This window comes from Gossypium arboreum, chromosome 13, assembly GCF_025698485.1.
Source record: "Gossypium arboreum isolate Shixiya-1 chromosome 13, ASM2569848v2, whole genome shotgun sequence".
Taxonomy (NCBI): Eukaryota; Viridiplantae; Streptophyta; class Magnoliopsida; order Malvales; family Malvaceae; genus Gossypium; species Gossypium arboreum.
Genome location: NC_069082.1, coordinates 18,124,711 through 18,142,206, shown reverse-complemented (window position 1 = coordinate 18,142,206; position 17,496 = coordinate 18,124,711). Strand labels below are relative to the sequence as shown.

Genomic DNA, 17,496 nt, shown 5'->3' with positions numbered 1-17,496 from the left:
TTAGATTTCTTGATTTTTGTGATTCAAACTTCTTTAAATGTTGATGAATGATTTGAATTCGGTGTTTACTTTTCCACCCATGAACTAAATCTTTTCTGGGTTAAAATCATTTGGATGGATGTTTATCATCTTTAATGTTCATGTTTTGAAATTTCCTATATCACTGTTTCATTGGATTTATGTCTATTTTAAATACATGCATGCAAGCTCTAGACATTGTTGATTGAATGTTGTGTTCATAGATGTAATTTTTAATTCTAAAAAGGTTAAATATACTGGATCTAGAATCGTGTGGTGCATGTGAATATTCAATAGAATACTTGTAGCACTCTAGACATAGATGTTACGAATTGTGTAGAGAAGATCGTTCATTACAGTTATTAATCCAGAGTTCTGTAGACATACAGTAACTTAGATTTCTAGCTTAAATCTAGCAATCAAAAGAGGGAGGTTACAGTAGTAATTCTCTGAGCAGTTGATTAGAGAATATTTTCTTATGACATTATTTTGATATGAGCATTTCATTTAAATAATTCCAGCCCTGTTCATTCAACAACAGAATTACTCTTGCTTTTCTCTGTAGTTTGTCACTATATTTATTTTACCATATCAATTTTTTTTAACATTAAATTACATTAATTCATTATACCAACTTCTTATTCAGTTTAAAAGTATTTTCTGCTATTTAGCATAGTTAATAGGATTATAATAACTTAATTAATTTCTAACCAATTTTCGATCCTTGTGGAGACGATACTTACTTATCACTTTATTACTTGAATGATGTGTACACTTTCACAATTGCATTAGTTATTTACATGCAACAAAACTCGAATCTAAAGTTAATTACAACCCCTAAAATTAATCTTCCTGACTGGTTTAATCGGTTTAGCTGTTTATTTTATTGTTTATTTATTTTAGTTATTTAATTTTTTATATTCATCTTTTTTTTATAATTTATCATAATATATAATTTAATTATTACTATTTATGCTTATTATTGTAAAGAGGTTTTCAATAGATTTAATTCATCCTCCCTTGGGTAAGATCCTCGGAATATTTTTGTGTTCCATTGTAACACATTACTATATTACAATTTGACCCGTATACTTATAGACACCACTGCTTTATTTCGTATCTTTTTGGTGTTGTAACACCCCTAACCCCTATCCATCACCGAAACAGGGTTACGGAGCATTGCCAGAGTTTACAAATCAATTACAAAAAGTTTCATATTGTTTACTATTCATATCCAAAATCAATCATATCGTCCCTTAATTGGGTCCTCCAGGCCCAAAGTACACATTAGAATCAAATCGGGACTAAACCAGAAACTTAAATTTTTTTTTTGCAAAATTTCAAAATTTTTCATAGATGCAGGGGACACACGCCCGTGAACCCCAATCTTAGGCCGTGTGTTCATTCGATGTGAGGCACACGGGCGTATCCCAGCCCGTGTTCAAATTAAGGTAGCTACTAACTTGTGTCACACGGCCAGCTACACACTCGTGTGCTAGGCCATGTAGACAATTTAATTTTCGAAAATTAGGTGCAGGATTCACACGGCCAAGACACAAGCCTATGTGTTGGGCCTTGTGTTTCACACGGCTAAGACACACGCTCGTGTCTCTGCCCGTGTGACCGATTATGAGCATTATATTTTCTCAACTTTTAAGATACAGGGAACACTCGACCAAACCACACGCCCATACGTTTGGCCGTGTGTTACACACGGCTGAGCCACACGCCCGTGTGTCTACCCGTGTGGACAAAATAAGGTCATTTTCAAGCCTTATTTCTCACCCAAATTTTTCCTTGTACCTACATTAAAACTTGTATACATATATCAACCAATTCAAGACATTAAAACTAAGCTAATATTAACATTATATAAGATATATCATCATATGTATTCAAACTTACCTATTGTGAGACATATATGCATTCCATAATTCAACCTAACCATAACAAGCACTCATATATTAACCATATTATAACCTCATATATATATTCACTAAACATACCATCATTAGTTATTCCAATAACTAGATTACAAATAACCATTTATATGCCAACATTGGCCAAGCTAGCTTATACATTCTATTATACCAAAATAAGTTTTCTATTTATACCAAAACAAGCTGAAGGATAGTGTGATGGTTGATAAACCATAATTTATACATATTTTTATCCCATGCTTAGCACATTTATGGATGATTTCTCCTTAGATGTGGTGAATTCGATGCTCCTAATCCTTAAATTTCATGTTTTATAATTAGGTGAGCATAAGAGAGTAAAAAAAGAGAGAAACGGGCCAAAAACGGAGAAAACGGGCCAACATAGGAAATCAACACGGCCTGGACTTCCTCACACGGGTAGGCTACATGGCTATGTCCATTTGGTAGAATCGAAGCATGACTCACACGGGTAGACCACACGCCCGTGCCTATTTAACAGCCTTAACCACGGTCTGAAGCAATCGCACATGGGCGTGTCACATGGGCGTGTCCCTGTCGAGCCTAAGTATAGTCCTATTTGGAAAAGGCCACTTTTAAGGGCTCTTAGGCATTCTAAAGCCTATTTAAACACCTAAGGAGGCACTTAGAGGGCGACAGGGAGTAGGAGGCAGAAATTACTCAAGGAAAGCCGATTGATCCATCTTAGAAGCCGGATTCATCGTCAAAACTGAAGATCTCCCTTTAATTTCCTTTAGCAGTTTTGGGTTTTCTTTATGTTTTGTTATCTTTATTCTTTTGAGATGTTTTCTTTTATAATTATGAACTAAACCCCCTAAATACCTAGGGGGAATGAAACCTAAGATGGATCTTGTTATTATTATCTGAGTTGTATGATAAATATTTGACTTGTTCTTAATTATGTGTTCTTAATTCTTGTTTTAATATTCCAGGATATTGATTCAAGTTAATGCGCTTATTCAGAGAAGCAAAAGCCCTTGTCTAAGAGTAAATTTGTCGTAATTAAGCGGAGTTGATTGCACGCCTAGAGATAGGGTGACAAAATTTTTCCAGATTAGGGTGAAACCTAATAAAGGAGTCCATAAATCAAGTTAATGCAACACTAGGGTGTTAATTAGAAAGAGATTTCAATTAATCAACCTAGGGTTAGACATTATTAGTCTCGAGAGAGATAATAATATAACTTAAGGATTTCTACGGATCAAGTCAAATGAATAAATCGTCTGATTAGGAGTCAAATAACAAGTGAAGTCTAGGTGGATTTTTCCTTGGGTATTATCTTAATCAATCGATTTTTCCCAAAAGCTTTTCCCAATTTTTTCTCTGTGCACCCTTAGTTTAGTTAATTAGTTTAGATAAACAAATCCCTTAATTTTTAGGCTAGATAATAAAAAGAAAGTAATTACTAGTATTCTTGGTTCCTTTGGGTTCGACAATCCGGTCTTGCTAAAGCTATACAACTGTTCGATAGGTATACTTGCCTTCATTGTGATAATAGTTAGTTTCAAGAACGATTAATTATAAATTTTTAAAACCTATCATGAATATCACGTATCAAGTTTTTGGCACTGTTTTTGGGGAACTTAAGATATTAGGAACACTCAATTTTTATTACTTTAGCCATTTTACTTTATTTGTAATTTAAATTTTTATTTTCTTTTCTAATTTTTTCTTTTATTCGCTTCTAATAGGTTTTTCTAGTTTGCGACCAGAAGAAACCCGTCAGGACCATTACTTTTTGATAGTGAGATCGATCGCACAGCTCGCAGAAACTGAAGAGAAATAAGGCAAAGCTTAAGATACACAGAGGAAGAACAAGAGGATGATATTCAAACCACAACCGAGGAGATGGCTGAAAATCAGGAAAATCCGTTATCTCCTGCGATTATCGTTGATCCAGTAAATCAGAATCATGCTCCACGCACTATGTATGATTATGCTAAACCGAAATCAACAGGAACTAAGTCAAGTATAGTTAGGCCTGCTATTGCTGCAAATAATTTTGGACTGAAACCTAACACGATTCAAATGATACAGCAATTTGTTCAATTAGATGGTTTGCAGGATGAGGATCCAAATAATCACTTGGCGAATTTTCTGGAGTTTTACGACACATTTAAAATCAATGGCATTTCTAACGACACTATACGCCTTCAGTTATTTCCATTTTCATTAAGGAATAAGGCTAAACAGTGGTTAAACTCGTTACCACGAAGGTCAATCACTATTTGGGAACAAATGACCGAAAAGTTTTTACTAACAGATTTTTCACCTACTAAAATGGCTAAATTAAGGAATGATATCTCTTCTTTTGTACAGATAGATCCAGAAACACTGTACGATGCATGGGAGAGATACAAGGATCTGTTGAGAAGGTGCCCTCACCATGGGTTACCACTCTAGCTATAGGTTCAAACTTTTCACAATAGCCTGAATCCTTCAACTAGACAGATGGTTGACGCAGCCGCTGGTAGGGCTATCAATAATAAGACACCTGAGGATGCTTATAGAAGAGATGTCACTAAATAATTATCAGTGGCAAGTCATGAGGACAAAGCCAACGAAAGCAGCTGGTGTTTTTAACGTCGATTCGGTTACCATGCTCTCTAATCTGGTAGAACTTTTGAATAGAAAAATTGATGGTTTTCTTGGTTCTTTACAGGTTCACCCAGTAATGCAATGCAATGCAAGTGGAGAAGGAACGAGCAATTCAGAATACCCACCTTATGACCACATCATGGAAAACGAGCAATTAAATTATATGGGTAATAATCTTTGACTTCAAAATAATTCTTATAGTAACACTTACAATGTAGGATGGAGGAACCACCCAAAGTTCTCATGGGGAGGCCAAGAGAATCAGAGACCACCACCACCTCCAGGCTTCCAACAACCACTTTACCAAAAGGAAAAAAAGCCGAACCTTGAGGAGATGCTAACAAGGTTTATCTCGGTTTCAGAAACTCACTTTCAAAATACTGAAATAGCACCTAAGAATCAATAGGCGTCGATCCAAGAGCTCGAAACTCAGATAGGCCAACTCGCTAAATTGATTTCTGAACGACCACAAGGTAGCCTGCCAAGTAACACTGAATCTAACCCAAGGGAACAACTCAATGCAATTACCATCCAAGACGAGGAAGGGTTAGTTGAACCTGAACCAGAACCGAGGCAAGGAATTATGGTAAGTGAAGGTAAAGGCGAGGTAGACCACAGTGAGTAGAAACCGGTAAGCAAAGAGTACAAACCACGAGTGCCGTACCTCAATGCGACAAGGAAAGACCGCACAGATGAACAATTTGGTAAATTCCTAAACTATTAAAGAAATTACACATTAACTTACTGTTTATTAAAGCTCTTTCGTAGATGCCAAACGCAGTCAAATTCTTAAAGGAGCTTTTAGCAAATAAACGGAAGTTGGATGAAGCGTCACATGTGGAGTTAAATGCGGTTTGCTTAGCCATTCTACAGAACAAGCTAGCCAACAAATTGAAAGATCCAGGGAGTTTTACAATTCCTTATTTAATTGGTGGCTTAAATGTTAAAAATGCTTTGGCTGATTTAGGGGCTAGTGTTAATGTCATGCCCTACAAAATGTTTAAACAATTAAGTCTTGGGAAACCCAAACAAACTAGGATGAGTATTCAGTTAGCTGATAAAACTATCAGATTTCCTAGAGGTATCATTGAAAATGTACTTGTAAAAATTAATAAATTTATATTCCCTATCGATTTTGTTGTTCTAGACATAGAAGAGGGTAGTGACGCACCTCTAATTCTAGGAAGGCCCTTTTTAGCAACTGCTAGAACCGTTATTGATGTTGGCACAGGTGAACTCACACTGCGTGTAGGTGATGACTCAGTTACTCTTCAAGCTCGTAATCCTATTAATACTGACCATGTGTGCAACCTTCTTTACAGGAAACATGTTCGGAGAGCACACATGAGCCTTGTTCAAGTAACAACAAAGAACCTATCAATGAAAAACGAAGGCTACAAATCAAGGAACTAGATGAATTGAAAACACATAAACCAAGGACACACGATAAACCAAAATCATGCCATGATGAGCTCAATATTTGACCAAATCAACTTAAGGTTGGAGACAAAGTACTACTAGATGCAGCAGACCCTCATATTGCCACTCCTGAACCTAACGGTGCAATCCCTCCTACGGTACTCAACATTTTTCCATATGGTACAGTTGAGGTAATTCATCCCAAATTCATCTCAAAACCTTATTTTGATGAAATTGGTAGCAGGAACGAGAAGTGTAAACTCCTTGCACCATCATGACCATGCAAAAGGGAGGTATGTCAAGCTTAGACTCTAAATAAGCACTTCTCGAGAGGCAACCCGAGCACTAACAGTATTGATTTCTTTAAAATTTTAGTTTTTAACGTCTAATTACTAATTGAGTCCTTGAAACACAGGTTTTCTAATCCACACGGCCAAGCACATGGGCATGCCTTCAGCCGTGCTCACACCACGGGCGTAGACACGACCGTGTGAAAATAGGGAAAAATTTTTCCCCAACACGAGATGCGATAAGTTGCCATGGCTGTGCGACATGGCCATGGGTAATCCTACCAAATTAACACGGGCGTGCGACATGCCTGTGCCCACCGACCGTGGTCGAGCCTGTCAAAACAACACGGGTGTGCGCCTGCATACACAGGCGTGGGAGAATCGAATGAAGAATGACACGACCGTGCAACATGGCCGTGTGCACCAATGTGCCCAATTCCGAAAACCACAAAACGCACGAGCTGAAATGAGGGCATACAGGCGTGCCACACGGCCGTGTGCCCTAATTTCCTTATAAACACCTATTATTTATTTTTACTTTTTTTTATCTTATTTATATTTTTAAATTACTTTTTATTTCCCTTTAATACTATTTTTATTTTATCTTAAGATTTTATAATTTTTATTCGGCTATTTCTTTACTAGTAATTGTGCTTCTTTATATTTTCTAAAAGAAGTTCCTAATTCTATCACAATTATAAAGAGCTCCAAAGCTCACTATTACTTAGGAACTTGCAACTCCATTGGAAAAGGTCCTCCACGGTTGTCATGTCCTGCCCAACCACCATGATAACTTCTTCGCTAGACACTATGGTTGTAGAACCAACCTCTACCACCACCGAAGCATCCTCCTCCAATCTCATCATTGCCTTGGCCGATTATTCCCCATAACTCCAATTCAAGGAGTCCATTCATTATTCAGGAAGTTTCACTTCTCTCCCTATCTTCTGATCTTATATCTATATTTTTCATTAAATCTAACTTTGTACATTGAGTACAATGTACATCTTAAGTGTAAGGGGGTTATTTATTTCATTATCAAAAAAATCTCTGAATTTTGTCTTATTTTCATGTAATCTTCTTATATCATTATTAAAATAAATTTTGATTAATGATTTTTATTAATATGTCTTGAATTAAAACATAAGCATTCATGCATTGATTGTTTAAACTTTAAGGAATTAGAGAATCAAACATGATGAAGTTGATTTTTGAGAATTAAAAATGTTTAGATTGTTTCCCCAAGTTTAGGTATTATCTTAAGTTGAAGTTCACAGGTTTAAACATCACAAAGCCATAATTTTTGTGAGATCTTGAGCCTTTAGAGCATCTATTATTTCTTTCATGCTCACTTTTATTGTTGCTTTGAGTACGTCAATATTGATCTGTTATTCTAGAACTTGCTTGATTATACATGTCAAGATTACACCTTTGATTTGATATGTCAAGATGATAAAGGCACTTAGGTTTAACCCACTCACTCCATAAAAGCCTACCTTCATAATTAACCCTTAGTGAATCCCTTTGAGCCTAACAAGCCATTCATTGATTTACCTTCAATATTAACCCATAACCCATTATTGTTGAAATCCCCTAATTTGATCCATATTTTTGTCGAGATTTGATTTGAATTAATTGCTTAGCTGTGTTTTATTTTTCGTTACAATAATTAGCAAAGTTCTATATTATTTGACTTGTTCTTAAAAAAAACATACATACATATTAGTAGTAATTCTTTGTTTTTTTGAGCTTAAGTATTTAAATTTCTTATCCCATGAAGAAAAGCTCAATTCTAGGATTTTCTAATTAGAAATGTAATTTATCAAGTTGTAGTATTTTTCTAGTTAGGTAATTTTTAAATTCAATCTCGATTCTAACCTTCTTTTTCAGCTTGTAACCACACCCCCTAACCAAAGCCACGTTACAACCCTCTAAAGACCTTTTGATTGATGAATCATCTCAATTTGTAGTGGTGGAGATTTGATTTTCACGCAAGCCTAAGGTAATAACTTTTCATATTGACTGTTGAGTGCTAAATTTCTTGTCCTTAAACACCTCTAGTGATTTAAGTGAATCTTTAGTGAAAAGGTTAAACTTTGAGATATTTTGAATCAAAGGTAATCACTTAGATGAGGGGAGACACCTATGTTTTCATGATAAAATGCTCAACTTGGAATGTTTGAAACTTTGATGTTCTTCTAGTTGAATTCTTAATGTATGATTACTTATGGTTTATTTTGAGATATTATCTATAGGGATTATAAGTTGAGAAGAATTTATTTTGATTGTGAGTTGAGGATTTTGCTTGAGGACAACCAAATGCTTAAGTGTGGGGGTATTTGATAAACCGTAATTTATACATATTTTTATCCCATGCTTAGCACATTTATGGATGATTTCTCCTTAGATTTGGTGAATTCAATGCTCCTAATCCTTAAATTTCATGTTTTATACTTAGGTGAGCATAGGAGAGTAAAAAGAGCAAGAAACGGGCCAAAAATGGAGAAAACGGGCCAAGATAGGAAATCAACACGGCCTGGACTTCCTCACATGGGTAAGCCACACAACCGTGTCCATTTGGCAAAATCGAAGCACGACTCACACGGGTAGACCATGTAACACCCCAAACCCAGCCCAGACGTTATGGCCGAATCTGACGTACCACATTGGAGTTGAAAACCCACATTCCGTTTTAGTGTTTTAAAAACCATATATTTTGTTGAGTTAACAAGGTGTATGGAAGCTGGGCACCAGGTAGGTATCCGAGATAGAGGAGGTGAGCCATGAAGGCTGCTTAAGTACCAAGCTCTTTGATTGGATCCAATCCTAGACATGCCCACAACCATAGCCACACTTTGTTATATCGAGTTTAGATTTGTTTAAGTGAACGACTTTGATAAATCGATTAATCGTGGTGTTGAACTCTTTTGAAAACAAGTATCGTTTTGAAAACACTTCCTAAGTCTAGCCCATTTGAATAATTATCAACCGGTTTGAAGTTATTAAAATTAAAATAATCCGAAAAGAAATAAAAGGAAGGTTAAAATGGCCTTATTACAACCCAAAATAAATAATAATTAAAGGAAACTAATGAAAACCAACGCTTATTTAATAGTCCAAAGACAATCACCGTGGCTACTCAAATCCCTCCGCCCAAGTCCCCACATCAAGGCTCACCGCAAGGTTAAGGAAAGGGGTGAGTTTGGAAACTCGGTGTGCAATAAGCCCTTTCAGAGCCCAAAACAATAACAGCCTGTTAGGTCTAAGCCCAAAACCAATCTCAAACATGTACTGGGCCTTAGCCCTTTTCATATTTCATAATTCATAACACTGGGCCGAAGCCTTTTCATATTTCATATTCTTGGGCGAAGCCTTTCTTCAGAATCCCAGACGCCCAAAGGCCCATTTTATGTCACATGTAATGTCAATGAAAGAATGCAACCTATTTGGGGAGGCTAATCAACCCACCATCCGCTACTCTCCACCGTACCAACCAACACACCATGTGGGATTAACTCGACCCACCCCGCCATAACTCTCTCTTGGCAAAGATAGTGCTTTATCATATAACTGGAGGCCTAGCCTCTTTTAATAACTGGGGCAAAGCCCTTTTTAAATAACTGGGGCATAAGCCCTTTTAATAACTGGGGCATAAGCCCTTTTGCACTTCCTCCATCTATATAAAAACCCAACCCAATGCATTTATGAACATCTCATGTGCATATCATACATATCATGTGCATATCATACATGTCATGTGCATATCATACATATCATGTTTATCAAAATCCCATGCATTAAGTTCATATATAAACCCTAGGGGTATAATGGTCATTTTACCTAGGGCAAAACGGTCATTTTCATATTATAAGGGTAATCTTGTAATTTTACCAAAGATTAGGGTTTCCATGTTCATTAACTTTACAAACAATTCATGGGTGCAAACAAGTGATTCGACCCATTTTAGCTAAAACGAGTTATTGGGCCAAAAACCCTAATGGGCCCTACTTAGCCGATTCATCATCTAGGCCCATTTAGCCTATATCCATAACAAAGATAATAGCTTTTAACATGCAATTTAACAGATTTCCATTTCCTACCAAATTTACCCAAATGGGCCCGAAATCCTATTGGGCCCTAATTCAGCCCCTCGAGGCCCAACTTACCGTGAACGCCAAAAACACGTCCTTACCGTTTCCATTATTCCCGATCATCATCTCATCGATTCTAACTAACTAGTGAGCGTTCGCTTGCTCACAAGTCCTCGAAATGCCGAATTTGGCATTTTACTTTTCGGCATTTATCGCTTTAAGCTATGAAAAGGGTTCGTTACACACCTGTTTGGCGATATTCCTCGACGAGATCTCCTACACGATTTCTCCTATAATCCATCGTTAATAATCAGCTTCCCATAATTGAACCAAACCTCAAATCATCTAATACTAATACTTACACATTCGGCCACCATCCATAATGGCCTTAGGAATCTTACCTTTGTCGCGATTGATGACTAGGTCTAGCCACTCCGGTGATCCAAGCTACTCCAAGTCGACACTACACCTTGCTGCTCCTTCAATAAATAAACCAAAAATATTAAAATAAGACCTCATAAGGCGTACACCCACATTCGGCCACCTCCCTAAACTAGAGGGGTTTCGGCTTTTGGCCATAGTTACACTAGGAATTGTTTAGTGTTTGAACACTTACCACAGTCTTCCTCCTCTTGAATCCGGATGCCTAAAAGGTAAAGGAATTGAACGCCAACTATTGAAAAGGAAAGAAAAGGTTGCTGGTCACAAAGAATCGGCACCCACCTATCTTCACTGATTTCGGCTTTTTGCGGTATTTCGGCAGAAGTAGAGATTAAAGAAAGAAATAATAAATGAGTAGAGGAAAGTAATAGGCTGGATTTTGAAAAAGAAAATGGAGAAAAGATGAGAGGAAGGATGGTAGATTCGGCTAGGGAAGAAAAGAAGAGAAAAACTAAAACAAAGGAGAAAATGGCACATTAAGACCCTAATGCCGAAATTACTAACCTAATACCCTTCTCCAATTCCTCTCTAACCCCTTCCAAATGGCTAAGCTCTATCCTTCTCTCAAATCCTAAAATCTCTCCCTTATCCCTCCTTAATCCATGCGTTTGACTTGATCTAACTCTCCTCTTACAGAATCCACTTAGGTTCCAACACTTACCCTTCCTGCACATAAAAATAAATACCCTTATTTGCCAACACAGGAATCGATCCTGTGTCTTCCTTATGCTCCACACGCCACCTTTTTAGGAGCTTAGTGGCGTCACCCTTGCCACTCTACCAAAGCTCTTTTTTTTGATACACTTTACCCACAACTTAATATAAGGCACCTAGCCAGAACCCCTAACTCCTAAGTCCAAAATTTAAAAATTCAACCGGGTTTTGGCTAACTCATAAGCCTTCCATAAGCCCATTTACACACCCAAATTATGAATTCCATAATCACATACCAAATTTTAGAAAATTACTTAAAATATTAGGAATCGCGAAAAACCCGAAAATCAGGATGTTACAGACCACATGCCCTTGCCTATTTAACTGCCTTGACCACGGTCTGAAGCAATAGCACACGGGCGTGTCACACGGGTGTGTCCCTGTCGAGCCCAAGTATAGTCCTATTCAGAAAAGGTCACTTTCGAGGGCTCTTAGGCATTCTAAACCCTATTTAAACACCTAAGGAGGCACTTAGAGGACGACAGGGAGTAAGAGGTAGGAATTACTCAAGGAAAGCCGATTGATCCATCTTAGAAGCCGGATTCATTATCAAGACTGAAGATCTCCCTTTAATTTCCTTCATGAGTTTTGGGTTTTCTTTATGTTTTGTTATCTTTATTCTTTTGAGATGTTTTCTTTCATAATTATGAACTAAACCCCCTAAATACCTAAGGGGAATGAAACCTAAGACGGATCTTGTTATTATTATCTGAATTGTATGATAAATATTTGACTTGTTCTTAATTATGTGTTCTTAATTCTTGTTTTAATATTCCTGGATATTGATTCAAGTTAATGCGCTTATTCAGAGGAGCAAAAGTTCCTGTCTAAGAGTAAATTTGTCGTAATTAAGCGGAGTTGATTGCATGCCTAGAGATAGGGTGACAAGATTTTGCCAGATTAGGGTGAAACCTAATAAGGGAGCCCATAGATTGAGTTAATGCAACACTAGGATGTTAATTAGAAAGAGATTTCAATTAATCAACCTAGGGTTAGACGTTATTAGTCTCGAGAGAGATAATAATATAACTTAGGGATTTCTACGGATCAAGTCAAATGAATAAATCGTCTGATTCAAAGTCAAATAACAAGTGAAGTCTAGGTGGATTTTTCCTTGGGTATTGTCTTAAACAATCGAGTTTTCCTAAAAGCTTTTCCCAATTTTTTCTCTGTGCACCCTTAGTTTAGTTAATTAGTTTAGATAAACAAATCCCTTAATTTTTAGGCTAGATAATAAAAAGACAGTAATTACTAGAATTCTTGATTCCTTTGGGTTTGACAATCCAGTCTTACTAAAGCTATACTACTATTCAATAGGTACACTTTCCTTCATCATGATAATAGTTAGTTTCAAGAACGATTAATTATAAATTTTTAAAACCTGTCGCAAATATCACGTATCAATGGTGCTCCAACCAATTCCAACCTTTACGAGCTTCTGAGCACTATAAAACAAAGAAAAGAAAACTGAGTAAGCATTTAAAATGCTTAGTAAGTTCGTATAGCAGGAAATTAACTTACCAATCATATTCATTTAAAGTAAGCATATAAACATGCATCGAAAACATTGTGGCTAATTACCTAGACACATGCTCTCATCAAACAACGTAGTCATGATATTTATATAAATTTCAAGAATCAAAGATGAGCTTATCATATAGTAACTTTCATATTACATCTACGTTTCCATGATAGATCATTTTAAGTTCAATTTAGCCATGTCAAAACTTTACCCGTTGAATTTATTTGAAATATCGATGGATACACTCGTGTAGTACACTTAAAGTGTACAAAACTAAAAATCCGTCAATTCATGTAATGACCCGAATTTTACAATTATCGAAAAAGTGTATTTTTGGATCTCTGTTTCTAAAAAATAGATTCGTAAATATCTATTAAAAATATTTACGAAGTTAATTGAGTGGTTAATTAGAGTTTAATTAAGTGAATTAGCTTAAATTAAGGATAATTGGATAAAAGGATTAAATTGAATAAAGTGTGAAAGTTTAATTATAGAATAAAAAATTGAAGGGACTAAATAAGTAAATAAGGCAAAGTGAATGCCAAGTGTGTGATAAAAATAAAATACATGTGTAATAAATATTATGCATACATTTGTAATACATGTATGTATTTACTTATTATTTAAGTAAATATTATTATAATAATATTATTTTATATTGATTAAATAAATAAATAAATAAAAGACAAGTGTATGCTGATGGTGATGACATGTGTTAAAATTAAATTCATAAATTAAATTATTATTTACTTATTATTTAAGTAAGTATAATAAATTAATATATTATTATATTATATATAAAGCAAATAGAAGAAAGAAAAAAAATGAAAAGAAACAGAATATGGAACGAAATCGGGAGAAAGAAAGGAGAAAGAAAAGAAAAGGGTAAATTTAAGGTTTGAAGGTTTGGAAATTTAATTGGTAAGTCAATCAAGCCCTTTTTACTTAATTTTGATGTTTTAAAAGCTTTAGAACATAGTTTTGTTCAAACTAAGTTGAAGTTTTGAAATTTACTAGATTTCTAGATATTTTCCATGTTGAATAAAATGATGAATTAAGGTTTAAATTGATAGAATTTCAAGTTAGAAGTGAAGTAAGGATTGAATTGTAAAGAAAATTATAAGTTTCGAATAGTAAGGACTAAATTGAAAGAATTTCAAAATTATGGTTTTATGGTGAAATTAGAGAGTTGAAGTTAGTTTAAAGTGGCAATTGAATGAAAGTATTGAGTTAATTGTGAAGAATAAAAGTTAGTTTCGGTTTAGTGACTAAATTGGAATTTAGACAAAAGTTGAATAAAAATTGAAATATTCAATGTGAAATTAAATGGTAGTGCATTGATAATTTTTAATTGATTTTCATAGCTGACATTGTGCCGGAAACCTCAGCTAAACAAGGAAAAAGGTAAAGTCAACGGGGGTTAGCTCAGAAATTACGGTTTGTATTTCTATAATCCGAATTTAATTATTAATTATTATATTTTAATTTAAATGTTTATGGTATGAAAATTAAGGTAAGTGTAGTATATTTGATATTGAATTGAGTATTTGTGAAATCATAAGTTATATGATATTTGAGCATTGGTATTGAATTTAAATTGAGTTGGTAATTAATCAATTTTAATTATTAACTGTTATATTCGATTTATATGTTATTGTAAATATTAGTAATTGTTATTGAATTGAATTTATATGGATATATGTGGTTGATATGAAAATTGAATATTGGATGTATGTTATATTTGAAAAATGTATTGATTGGGAATGTGATGAAATTAATTTTGAATATGTGATTATTGTGAAATTTAAATATTTGTTATTGAAAAGTAAAGTGAATTGTATTGATTTGAGAATATATGTGATTAATTGAAATGTGTATTGGTTGAAAAAAAATTGAAAGTGAAATTGAAAACCCTATTAACAGTATTCGGGCTAAGTCGGATATAGTTGGCATGCCATAGGATTGGAAGTGTTCAGGGATACTTCGAACTTGAGTCGATGAGGCACTATAAGTGTCGTACTATTACTTCGACTTTAAGTCGATGAGGCACCTTGTGTGTTCTACTGTTACTATTACTTCGAATTATTCCGATGAGGTACTCTGTATCGTACTATTACTGTTACTATTTACTTCAGCTTGGTCGATGAGGCACTATGTGCCGTATTGTACTGGTGTGATGGTTGGATCCGTGTATCCGTCAGTGTCTGAATTATGTTAATAGGGGTAAATAAAGGTACTGAATAATTGATTATTACTGAATAATTGACTGCTACTGAATAAACGACTGTTATTGAACAAATGATTATTACTGAATAACTGATTAATACTGATGACTAACTGATACTGAACAATAAAGATGCAAATTTGGGAATAATTATAAATAGGTTTGGTTAGTAAATTATCGCTTGGTTTTGTTGATAAAAATTGTGGTACCAATGAAGGTACATTGTCTAGACACTTAAGATGGTATCGATTTAATATGTTTTAGATGTGTTTGATCGTAATTTGGGTAAGTTAAAATATTAGAAATTATGTTGTTTGTTGTTTGTGGTTTATGGTTTGCAAGGTTGGTAAATTTGAATTGTAAGACTCATTTTGAGTCCACATGGCCTAGCACACGGGCATGTGCCTTGGCTTTGTGAAACTAATTTGTCCATAAGTAATAAGTTAGAGAGTTATATAGGTAAAGGACACGGGCGTGTCCCCTAGACCACACAGGCGTATGGGTACTGTTCGATAAGAAAATTTTGAAAATTTGAGAAAAATTCGTGGTGATTTTAAATTAGTCCCTAGTTGATTTTACTATTCATATTAGACTTCGAGGGCCCATTAAAGGGACGATACATTAAATTTAGGATAAGTGTAAACAATTATATTAAATAATGTCTGTAATTGAACTGTATTGACTGGTAATGCTCCGTAATCCTGTTCTGAGGACGAATAAGGGTTAGGGGGTGTTACATTTAGTGTTATCAGAGCTATTCAGATTTACCCAATTCTCATACTAAATCGAGCTCGAAATTGAGTCCAGAGGTACATGCCATAGTTGAGTCAAAATTGAGTCGGGATCGGATGCTGATATATTTGTTTATTTCTATTTTATAGTTGAAAATGTTAGATAAACATATCGATGATATTGGTTACGAAATGTATACTAAAGACAAATAGTCTCATGAATTAGATGGAAACTGAATAGGCAATATTGAGTATTAACTCAATGAGTAATTAATTATTGAATGTTGACTGATGAAATAATAGAGAAAAAGGATAAAATATAATTATTTAGAGCTCTGACTGATGCTCTTCAATGAGTAGAAGAAACTATATTTGTTACGACATCTAATCCTCCTGTTTCGCAATCGGTTCTTGAAGTGTTTCAAGGTACAGAGCATGTCTGAACGGGTAAGTTATCTATTGCTAATACTCCGTAAATATACTGTGGAAGTATTGAGAATTACAGCTGAAAATGATTTTGAAAGAACTAAAATTTGGTTAAAGAATATTATCAGGGTTGTAAATGAATTATTTTGTTCACTGAATAAATGTTAAAAATGTATGATATTTCTGTTAAAAGATTCAGCTTATTAGTGGTGGAAAATATTGATTTATGTTGTGATTAAGAGAGGGTTATTTGGGAAATTTTCCAAAATGGGTTCTAAAAGAAATATATATCAGTCAGAGATTTCTTGATCAGGGATATAAAGAATTCCTGAGGCTTAAACAGAGTTATATGGCTGTAACTGTGTATGAAGAAATTTGTTTGATTGAATAATTATACCAGAGGGTGTATTCTGACTGAAACCGTAATGTACAAGTGGTTTGATGGTTTAAATGAAGACATAAAGTCGAAGAGTTTAATAAAGAGAAAAGACAAATTGAAATGGAAGCTAAAACTTCAAGTAAAAAGATTAGGATACCTGATGTTTCAGTCCAAGATCTTGAGCTACATATGTTGGATATGATTCATTTGATCGTTATCTTAGTGATTGTTTGAAGAAAGTTGAGAAAGATATTATTCAAACTTCAAGACTGAATAACACAGTTATCAGAGATAGATCACCTTGTAACCCCGAAAATATGAGTGAAAGTTGAGGTGTGACAAAGGACTTCACTGTAAAATCTGGAAAATGAACATCAGCCAGGGCATATGTTAATCGTATATAAAAAGGATTTTTCTCTACCGGATGTCATTATTGGTACTTACTTCTTTATTGACACTGATATGATTATTTTAGATTGATCTTGGGTTGACTTATTCATATGATTGCATGAATTCAATATCTACTAAAGATTTTTCTATTGAGTTTGCTGAATTTTTGGTTGAATTATCAAATTTTCCGCATCAGTTTTTATTGATTGATAAAATCTGCAGGAACTGTCTGATAATGATACTAAGGTACTATTTTTTGACTCATTTAATGTTATTATTGTTTGATGTGATTCTG

The 17,496-nt window shown here is 34.6% G+C and overlaps 1 non-coding gene across 1 annotated transcript; it reads right to left on the bottom strand.

Moving 5' to 3' along the window:
• Positions 1-4,262: 4,262 nt before the first annotated feature.
• On the bottom strand, positions 4,263-4,369 carry LOC128287456 (small nucleolar RNA R71). Its single transcript, XR_008278156.1, has one exon. It is a non-coding gene; the product is annotated as a small nucleolar RNA R71 (small nucleolar RNA).
• Between the last annotated feature and the right edge of the window lie 13,127 nt (positions 4,370-17,496).